This window comes from Phoca vitulina, unplaced genomic scaffold (assembly GCF_004348235.1).
Source record: "Phoca vitulina isolate PV1807 unplaced genomic scaffold, GSC_HSeal_1.0 scaffold1, whole genome shotgun sequence".
Lineage (NCBI taxonomy): Eukaryota > Metazoa > Chordata > Mammalia > Carnivora > Phocidae > Phoca > Phoca vitulina.
The window spans coordinates 95,969,111-95,980,270 of NW_022589704.1; positions in this window are offsets into that span (position 1 = coordinate 95,969,111).

Here is an 11,160-nt window from a genome sequence, read left to right on the forward strand (position 1 = left end):
TTGTTAAATGTAACTAATTGTTCAAATTCCACAGGAAAAACTGAGTCTTAGGATTATCCATTGGGGTGAAAAAAGGAAGAATATATCTAGTGGCTCCTGTATTTTACTTGTCAAAGTTTATGCCATAGGGAGTTAATTTCCTCACACTTAGATTGTGCATGTGTGGACACTAGGTGAGGTTCTCTGATGACTTCCATAGGGAAACATGGGAGGGGAGGTAGAAGGGGCACCATGTGGGCGAGAGGCAAGACACTGAAACCTGTGCCTATGAGAAGTGGTGGAACCCAGATATCATCGAGGCAAGGGAAATCTAAAGCAGTCCACAAGAGGTGTCTGATGCAGTCTCTTAGTTTGCCCTGCTTCTCAAGTCATATGTCCTTGGACATGAGACAAATTAGAAATTAATATATTATACACCGTATGTAATCTATTCCTTTCTTCCTTCCCTCTCTCCTTCCTTTTTTCATTGTGTAATAGAACATATCTGTATTCTCTCTCTCTCTCTCTCACTCTTTCTCACACACGTACACACACACCCCAAATGGTACCAAATAGGTTCTATGAAAAATAACTATTCTCAGCCAAGTTTTACTCCCAAAGTAAACCACTTTTTAAATATTTTTAAAGAAAAATGACTTTAATGGTTTTTCTAAACGGCATATTGTCTTGTTTAAAATTCAAACAAAATAGAAAGTATAACAAAGTTAAAGCATTATTTAAAATCCTGCCACTGACAGTCATCATTAACATCAGATGCAAAGATTTTTAAACAGCATTCTAAGTATGAAGGTGGAGATAGGTAAATATATAGTTGGATAAGTGAATGATGTAGACACAATTTATTAAATGAGAGAAGGCTCCTCATTTTTTATCAAATCAGTTATATTTATTTTCTCTAGAAGAAAAAGACAGAACTCCAATAGAAAGAATTGCAAGTAAATATGAGGATTATATAAATAATAGATAAGTATTTTTAACAAGAGATATATTAATCTTAAATATTATAAAATCTCTATGTAAAAACAAAAGAATTGTGAAACTCTGTAAGAATTTGCCATGATTATATTTTTATAAACTCCATGTTTAAATTTTATACTAAACTAATTAACTCTCTCTGTGAAGGATGGGGAAATTAGCACTCTCTTTTTTTTTTCACTTTTCTTCTCGGGTTTCACTGTTATTATTTTTTATAATTTGAAGGTTGATAACCATTTTAGTCTATACATTATTGTCAGTATAGAATTATAGTCAGTAACCATAATTCCCACAGTTATGTAACTTTATTTTTATATTTAATTGACTTCAGCGTTCATAACCATCATTTTGCAATGCTTTCTCTACTCCTGGTTCTTTATTTTTATTTATCCAACAGTTGGATGGATTTTGGTATTAAAATGGCTTCTAGGAGTTAAATTTCTTGAGTTCTTGCATGCTTAAGAACGTCTCTTTGTTGCCTTTGTGCTTAAAGACAAACGATGTTGGGTAGGATATTCTTAGATCACTCTATCATTTCTTTTAGATCTCTATAGACACTGTTCTACAGACTTCCATATTGACTATTAAACTAGACTAAGCTCCTTAAATCATCTTTTAATTGACTGGATTTGCTTGTGAAATGTCATTGTCATCTTTTTTTAAGGTTTATTTATTTTAGAGAGAAAGGGAGAGAGCACAGGTGGGAGGAGGGCAGGGGGAGAGAATCTTCAAGTAGACTCCCCACGGAGTGCAGAGACGGACACTGGGCTTGATTCCAGGACCCTGAGATCATGACCTGAGCCAAAATCAAGAGTTGGACACTTAACTGACTGAGCTGTCCAGGTGCCCGTTGTCATTTTTTTTTTACATACAGTATTATATTAATAGTGATTTAATGTTTGTATGCATTGTGAAACGGTTGCCACAGTAAGTAGAGTTACCGTCTGTCACCTTACAAAGTTACTACAATATTATTGACTGAGTTCCCTGTGTAGTACTTTACATACCAGGATTTATTTATTTTATAACTAGAATTTTGTACTTCTTAATCTCCTTCACCCATTTTACCCCCCACCCCCCACCCTCTGGCAACCACCAATCTATTCTCTGTATCTATGAATCTGGGTTTTGCTTGTTATTTTTTGGTTTTTTTAGATTCATATAAGTGAAATCATATAGTATTTGTCTTTCTCTATTTCACTTAGTAGAATACCCATAAGGTCCATCCATACTGTCACAAATGGTAAGACTTTGGGCGCCTGGGTGGCTCAGTCATTAAGCGTCTGCCTTCGGCTCAGGTCATGATCCCAGGGTCCTGGGATTGAGTCCCACATCGGGCTCCCTGCTCGGCAGGAAGCCTGCTTCTCCCTCTCCCACTCCCCCTGCTTGTGTTCCTGCTCTCGCTGTCTCTCTCTCTGTCAAATAAATAAATAAAATCTTAAAAAAAAACAAAAAAAACATGGTAAGATTTCATTTTTTATGACTGAGTAATATTCCATTATGTCTATCTCTTCTCTTGTGTATATATTATGTGATATCTATATAACTATATTTCATATCTCCTTTAGTCATTCATCCATTTATAGACATTTAGCTTGTTTCCACATCTTGGCTCTTGTAAATAATAATTAAACATAGGGATGCATATATTTTTTCAACTGTATGGTCCTAGACTTTTGTATGTTGAAAGGTATTTGAGTCCTGATTCAGTCTCATTACTAGTAATTGGTATGTTCAGATTTTCCATTTCTTTTTTTTTAAAGATTTTATTTTATTTATTTGACAGAGCACAAGCAGGGGGAGCGGCAGGTAGAGGGAGAGGGAGAAGCAGGTAGAGGGAGAGGGAGAAGCGGGCTCCCTGCTAAGCAGGGAGCCTGACTTGGGGCTCAATCCCAGTACCCTGGGATCATGACCTGAGCTGAAGGCAGACGTTTAACCAACTGAGCCACCCAGGTGCCCCACAGATTTTCCATTTCTTTTTGATTCAGTCCTAGAAGATTATAAATTTTTAGGAACTTATCCATTTTTCTAGGCTGTGCAATTTGTTGGTTATAATTATACATAGTAGTCTCATGGTTCTTTATATTTTTATGGTATCAGTTGTAATTTCTCCTTTTTCATATATGATTTTAATTATTGGAGCCTTCTCTTTTTCTTTTTTCTTGGTGAGTCTCACTAACAGGTTGTCAATTTTGTTTATCTTTTCAAGGAACCTGCTCTTAGTTTTTTTTTGTTATTCTCTATTTTCTTTTTAGTGTCTGTTTCATTTATCTCCATTTATCTCCATTTATTTTCTATTTTCTTTTTAGTCTCTCTTTCATTTATCTCCACTCCTTATCTCTCTGATCTTTACTATTTTCTCTTATACTAACTTTGGGCTCTGTTCTACTTTTTCTTGTCCCTTCAGGTATAAATTTAAATTATTTGATCTTTTTCTTGTTTCTTGGGGATCTTGTTCCTTGTTTCTATATTACTATCAACTTGCCTCTTACTGTTGTCAGAAGAAATGTTGATATAATTTCAATGTTTTTGATTTATTAAGACTCATTTTGTGGCCTAACATGTGATCTGTGCTGGAGAATATTCCCATGCACTTGAGAAGAACGTGCATTCTGCTGCTTTTGGGTGGAATGTTCTGTATGCCTATTAAGTGCACCTGGTCTAATGTGTTGTTTAAGGCCACTGTTTCCTTGTTGATTTTCTGTCTGGATGATCTATTCATTGATGTAGGTGGGGTGTTAAAGTCTTCTACTATTATTGTATTGCTGTCAATTTCTCCCTTTCTCTGCTAATATTTGCTTTATATATTTTGGTGCTCCTATGCTGTGTCCATATATATTTACAAATGCTCTATCTTCTTACTGGATTAACCCCTTTATCATTATTTAGTGCCCTCTCTTTTATTTCAGTCTTTGTTTTGAAGTCTATTTTGTCTGATATGTGTATTGCTACTACAGTTTTCTTTTCATTCCCCTTTGCATGGAGTATCTATTTCTATCCCTTTACTTTCAGTCTGCATGTGTCCTTACTTCTAAACAGAATCTCGTGTAGGCAGAATATAGGTTTGTTTTTTTTTTAATCCACTGAGCTATTCTAGGTCTTTTGATTAGAGACTGTAGTCAATTTAAAGTACTAATTGATTGATATGTACTCATTGCCATTTTATTCATTGTTTTTTGGCTGTTTTAATAGTTTATCTTTGTTCCTTCTCTTTCTCTCTTCCCTTGTGGTTTGATGTTTCATTTGGTGTTATGTTTAGATTTCTTTTTCATCTTCTTTTGTGTATTTACTATAAGTCTTTGCTTTGTGGTTACTGTGAAGGTCACATATATCATTCTAGGTATGTAACAGCTTATTTTTAAGTTGATAGAAACTTAAATCTGAACACATACCAAAGCTCTACATTTTCACTACACGTTTTATGTTTTTGATATCACCTTTTACATCTTTTTATTTTTTAACTCATTATTGTAGTTTTAATTTTTCTACTTTTATCTTTTAACCTTATTAGTAGCTTTATAAGTGATTAATTTACCAACTTTACTATGTATTCACCTTTTCCAGTGAGATGTTTTCTTTTGTATGTTTTCTTGTTATTACTTAGTGTCATTTCTTTTCAGATTAAGGAATTCCCTTTAATATTTCTTGTAAAGCTGGTTTGGTAGTGATGAATTTCTTTAGCTTTTGCTTGTCAGGAAAATTCTTTATCTCTCTGTCAAATCTAAATGATAACTTTGCTGGATGGCGTATTTTTGGTTGGAAGTTTTTTCTTTTTAGCACTTTGAATGTGTCATGCCATTCCCTCTGGCTTACAAAGATTATATTGAAAATTATGCTGATAGTCTTATGGGGTTTCCCTCTTATGTAACAATTTGGGTTTTTCCTTGCTCCTTCTAAGATAGTCTTTTTAGCTTTTGAAATTTTAATTATAATGTATCTTGGTGTGACTCTCTTTGAGTTCATTTTATGTGGAACTCTCTGGGCTTCCTGGATCTGGATGTCTGTTTCCTTTCCCAGGTTAGGGAAATTTTGAGACATTATTTCTTCACATAAACTTTTTCTTCCTTCCTTCCTTCCTCCCTCCCTCCCTTCCTCCCTCCCTTCCTCCCTCCCTCCCTCCCTCCCTTCCCTCCCTCCTTCCTTCCCTCCTTTCTTTTCCTTCCTTCCCTCCCTCCCTCCCCTTCCCTCCCCTTCCCTTCTCTTCCCTTCCTTCCTTCCTTCCTTCCATTTATTTTTTTAGAGGTGGGGGGAAGGGCAGAGGGGGAGGGAGAGAATCCCCAAGCAGACTCCCTACTGAGCGCAGAGCCTGACACGGGGCTGAATCCCAGGACCCCGGGATCACGACCAGAAACAAAATCAAGAGTAGGACACTCAACCAACTGAGCCACCCAGGTGCCCCTCTTTACAAAAGATTTCTGCTCCTTTCTATCTCTCGTCACCTTCTAGGACCCCTATAGTGCAAATGTTATTCCACTTGATGTTGTTCCAGATGTCCTTTAAGTTATCTTCATTTTTAAAAACTCTTTTTTTCTTTTTGGCGGCTCTGTCTGGATACAGAGTTACTTTTTTTTTTTTTTTTTACTTTTTTATTGTTATGTTAATCACCATACGTTACATTATTAGTTTTTGATGTAGTGTTCTATGATTCATTGTCTGTGCATAACACCCAGTGCCCCATGCAGACTATGCCCTCTAATACCCAACACCAGGCTAACCCATCCTCCCACCACCCTCCCCTCTAGAACCCTCAGTTTGTTTTTCAGAGTCCATCGTCTCTCATGGTTCATCTCCCCCTATGATTTTCCCCCCTTCATTCTTCCCCTCCTTTTTTTTTTTCTTAACATATATTGCATTATTTGTTTCAGAGGTACAGATCTGTGATTCAACAGTCTTGCACAATTCACAGTGCTCACCATAGCACATACCCTCCCCAATGTCTATCACCCAGCCACCCCATCCCTCTCACCCCACCCCCCACTCCAGCAACCCTCAGTTTGATTCCTGAGATTAAGAATTCCTTGTATCAGTGAGGTCATATGATACATGTCTTTCTCTGATTGACTTATTTCACTCAGCATAACACCCTCCAGTTCCATCCACGTCTTTGCAAATGGCAAGATCTTATTCCTTTTGATGGCTGCATAGTATTCCATTGTATATATATACCACCTCTTCTTTATCCATTCATCTGTCCATGGACATCTTGGCTGTTTCCACAGTTTGGATATTGTGGATATTGCTGCTATAAATATCAGGGTGCATGTACCCCTTCGGATCCCTACATTTGTATCTTTGGGGTAAATACCCAGTAGTGCAATTGCTGGATCGTATGGTAGCTCTATTCTCAACTTTTTGAGGAACCTCCATACTGTTTTCCAGAGTGGTTGCACCAGCTTGCATTCCCACCAACAGTGTAGGAGGGTTCCCCTTTCTCTGCATCCCAGCCAACATCTGTCGTTTCCTGACTTGTTAATTTTAGCCATTCTGACTGATGTGAGGTGGTATCTCATTGAAGTTTTGCTTTGGATTTCCCTGATGCCGAGTGATGTTGAGCACTTTTTCATGTGTCTGTTGGCCATTTGGATGTCTTCTTTGCAGAAATGTCCGTTCATGTCTTCTGCCAATTTCTTGATTGGATCATTTGTTCTTTGGGTGTTGAGTTTGGTAAGTTCTTTATAGATTTTGGATACTAGCCCTTTATCTGATATGTCATTTGCAAATATCTTCTCCCATTCTGTCGCTTGTCTTTTGGTTTTGTTGACTGTTTCTTTTGCTGTGCAAAAGCTTTTTATCTTGATGAAGTCCCAATAGTTCATTTTTGCCCTTGCTTCCCTTGCCTTTGGCGATCTTTCTAGGAAGCATTTGCTGTGGCTGAGGACGAAGAGGTTGCTGCCTGTGTTCTCCCCTAGGATTTTGATGGACTCCTGTCTCACATTGAGGTCTTTCAACCATTTGGAGTCTATTTTTGTGTGTGGTGTAAGGAAATGGTCCAGTTTCATTCTTCTGCATGTGGCTGTCCAATTTTCCCAACACCATTTGTTGAAGAGACTGTCTTTTTTCCATTGGACATTCTTTCCTGCTTTGTCAAAGATTAGTTGACCATAGAGTTGAGGGTCCATTTCTGGGCTCTCTCTTCTGTTCCATTGATCTATGTGTCTGTTTTTGTGCCAGTACCATACTGTCTTGATGATGACAGCTTTGTAATAGAGCTTGAAGTCCAGAATTGTGATGCCACCAGCTTTGCTTTTCTTTTTCAGCATTCTTCTGGCTATTCGGGGTCTTTTTGTGTTACATACAAATTTTAGGATTATTTGTTCCATTTCTTTGAAAAAAGTGCATGGTATTTTGATGGGGATTGCATTGAATGTGTAGATTGCTCTAGGTAGCATTGATATCTTCACAATATTTGTTCTTCCAATCCATGAGCATGGAACATTTTTCCATTTCTTTGTGTCTCCCTCAATTTCTTTCATGAGTATTTTATAGTTTTCTGAGTACAGATCCTTTGCCTCTTTGGTTAGTTTTATTCCTAGGTATCTTATGGTTTTGGGTGCAATTGTAAATGGGTTTGACTCCTTAATTTCTTTTTTTTTTTTAAAGATTTTTTTTTTTTTATTTATTTGAGAGAGAGAGAATGAGAGAGAAAGAACACATGAGAAGGGATAGGGTCAGAGGGCGAAGCAGACTCCCTGCCGAGCAGGGAGCCCAATGCGGGACTCGATCCAGGGACTCCAGGATCATGACCTGAGCCGAAGGCAGTCGCTTAACAAACTGAGCCACCCAGGCGCCCCTCGACTCCTTAATTTCTGTTTCTTCTGTCTTGTTGTTGATGTATAGGAATGCTACTGATTTCTGTGCATTGATTTTATATCCTGCCACTTGACTGAATTCCTGTATGAGTTCTAGCAGGTTTGGGGTGGAGTCTTTTGGGTTTTCCACATAAAGTATCTTATCATCTGCAAAGAGTGAGAGTTTGAGTTCTTCTTTGCCGATTTGGATGCCTTTGATTTCTTTTTGTTGTCTGATTGCTGTGGCTAGGACTTCTAATACTATGTTGAATAGCAGTGGTGATGGTGGACATCCCTGCCATGTTCCTGACATTAGGAGGAAAGGTCTCAGTTTTTCCCCATTGAGAATGTTATTCGCTGTGGGTTTTTCATAGATGGCTTTATGATATTGAGGTATGTACCCTCTATCCCTATCCTCTGAAGAGTTTTGATCAAGAAAGGATGCTATACTTTGTCAAATGCTTTTTCTGCATCTATTGAGAGGATCATATGATTCTTGTTCTTTTTTTTTGTTAATGTATTGTATCACGTTGATTGATTTCCGGATGTTGAACCAACCTTGCAGCCCAGGGATAAATCCCACTTGGTCGTGGTGAATAATCCTTTTAATGTACTGTTGGATCCTGTTGGCTAGTATTTTAGTGAGAATTTTTGCATCCATGTTCATCAAGGATATTGGTCTGTAATTCTCCTTTTGGATGGGGTCTTTGTCTGGTTTTGGGATCAAGGTAATGGTGGACTCATAAAACGAGTTTGGAAGTTTTCCTTCCATTTCTATTTTTTGGAACAGTTTCAGAAGAATAGGTATTAATTCTTCTTTAAATGTTTGGCAGAATTCCCCTGGGAAGCCGTCTGGCCCTGGGCTTTTGTTTGTTGGGAGATTTTGATGACTGGTTCAATTTCCTTAGTGGTTATAGGTCTGTTCAGGTTTTCTATTTCTTCCTGGTTCAGTTTTGGTAGTTGATACATCTCTAGGAATGCATCCATTTCTTCCAGGTTATCTAATTTGCTGGCATAGAGTTGCTCATAATATGTTCTTATAATTGTTTGTATTTCTTTGGTGTTGGTTGTGATTTCTCCTCTTTCATTCATGATTTTGTTGATTTGGGTCCTTTCTCTTTTCTTTTTGATAAGTCTGGCCAGGGGTTTATCAATCTTGTTAATTCTTTCAAAGAACCAGGTCCTAGTTTCGTTGATCTGTTCTACTGTTCTTTTGGTTTCTATTTCATTGATTTCTGCTCTGATCTTTATTATTTCTCTTCTCCTGCTGGGTTTAGGCTTTATTTGCTGTTCTTTCTCCAGCTTCTTTAGGTGTAGGGTTAGGTTGTGTATTTGAGACCTTTCTTGTTTCTTGACAAAGGCTTGTATTGCTATATACTTTCCTCTTAGGACTGCGTTTGCTGCATCCCAAAGATTTTGAACAGTTGTGTTTTCATTTTCATTGGTTTCCATGAATTTTTTTAATTCTTCTTTAATTTCCTGGTTGACCCATTCATTCTTTAGTAGGATGCTCTTTAGCCTCCATGTATTTGAGTTCTTTCCGACTTTCCTCTTGTGATTGAGTTCTAGTTTCAAAGCATTGTGGTCTGAAAATAGGCAGGGAATGATCCCAAGCTTTTGGTACCGGTTGAGACCTAATTTGTGACCTAGGATGTGATCTATTCTGGAGAATGTTCCATGGGCACTAGAGAAGAATGTGTATTCCGTTGCTTTGGGATGGAATGTTCTGAATATGTCTGTGAAGTCCATTTGGTCCAGTGTGTCATTGAAAGTCTTTATTTCCTTGTTGATCTTTTGCTTAGATGATCTGTCCATTTCAGTGAGGGGGGTGGTAAAGTCCCCCACTGTTATTGTATTGTTGTCAATGTGTTTCTTTGCTTTTGTTATTAATTGCCTTATCTAATTGGCTGCTCTCATGTTAGGGGTATAGATATTTACAATTGTTAGATCTTCTTGTTGGATAGACCCTTTAAGTAGGATATAGTGTCCTTCCCCATCTCTTATTACAGTGTTTGTTTTAAAATCGAATTTGTCTGATATAAGGATTGCCACCCCAGCTTTCTTTTGGTGTCCATTAGCATGGTAAATGGTTTTCCACCCTCTCACTTTCAATCTGGGGGTGTCTTTGGGCCTAAAATGAGTCTCTTGCAGACAGCTTATCGATGGGTCTTATTTTTTAATCCAATCTGATAGCCTGTGTCTTTTGATTGGGGCATTTAGCCCGTTTACATTCAGGGTAACTGTTGAAAGATAGGAATTTAGTGCCATTGTATTGCCTGTAAGGTGACTGTTACTGTATATTGTCTGTGTTCCTTTCTGGTCTATGTTGCTTTTAGGCTCTCTCTTTGCTTAGAGGATCCCTTTCAATATTTCTTGTAGGGCTGGTTTGGTGTTTGCAAATTCCTTTAGTTTCTGTTAGTCCTGGAAGCTTTTTATCTCTCCTTCTATTTTCAATGACAGTCTAGCTGGATATAGTATTCTTGGCTGCATATTTTTCCGTTTAGTGCTCTGAATAGATCATGCCAGTCCTTTCTGGCCTGCCAGGTCTCTGTGGATAGGTCTGTTGCCAGTCTAATGTTTCTACCATTGTAGGTTACAGATCTCTTCTCCCGAGCTGCTTTCAGGATTTTCTCTTTGTCTCTGAGACTCGTAAGTTTTACTATTAGATGTTGGGGTGTTGACCTATTTTTATTGATTTTGAGAGGGGTTCTCTGTGCTTCCTGGATTTTGATGCCTGTTTCCTTCCCCAAATTAGGAAAGTTCTCTGCTATAATTTGCTCCAATATACCTTCTGCCCCTCTCTCTCTTTCTTCTTCTTCTGGGATCCCAATTATTCTAATCTTGTTTCGTCTTATGGTATCACTTCTCTCTCGAATTGTGCCCTTGTGATCCAGTAGTTGTTTCTATCTCTTTTACTCAGCTTCTTTATTTTCCATCATTCGGTCTTCTATATCACTGATTCTCTCTTCTGCCTCATTTATCCTAGCAGTTAGCACCCCCATTTTTGATTGCACCTCATTAATAGCCTTTTTGATTTCGACTTGGTTAGATTTTAGTTCTTTTATTTTTCCAGAAAGGGTTTCTCTTCCATGCTTTTTTCAAGCCCAGCTAGTATCTTTAAAGTGATGATTCTGAACTCTAGATCCGACATCATACTAATGTCCATATTGAGTAAGTCCCTGCCAGTCGGTACTACCTCTTGTTCTTTTTGTTGAGGTGATTTTTTCCGTCTTGTCATTTTGTCCAGAGGAGAATAGATTAATGAGAGAACAAAATGCTAACAGGGTAACAATGTCCCCAGAAAATATACTCTAAACAAATCAGAAAAGACCTGAAGCCAGGGGAAAAGAAAAGGAAAGAAAGAAAAAAGAAAAAGGAAAAAAAAAAAAAAAAAAAA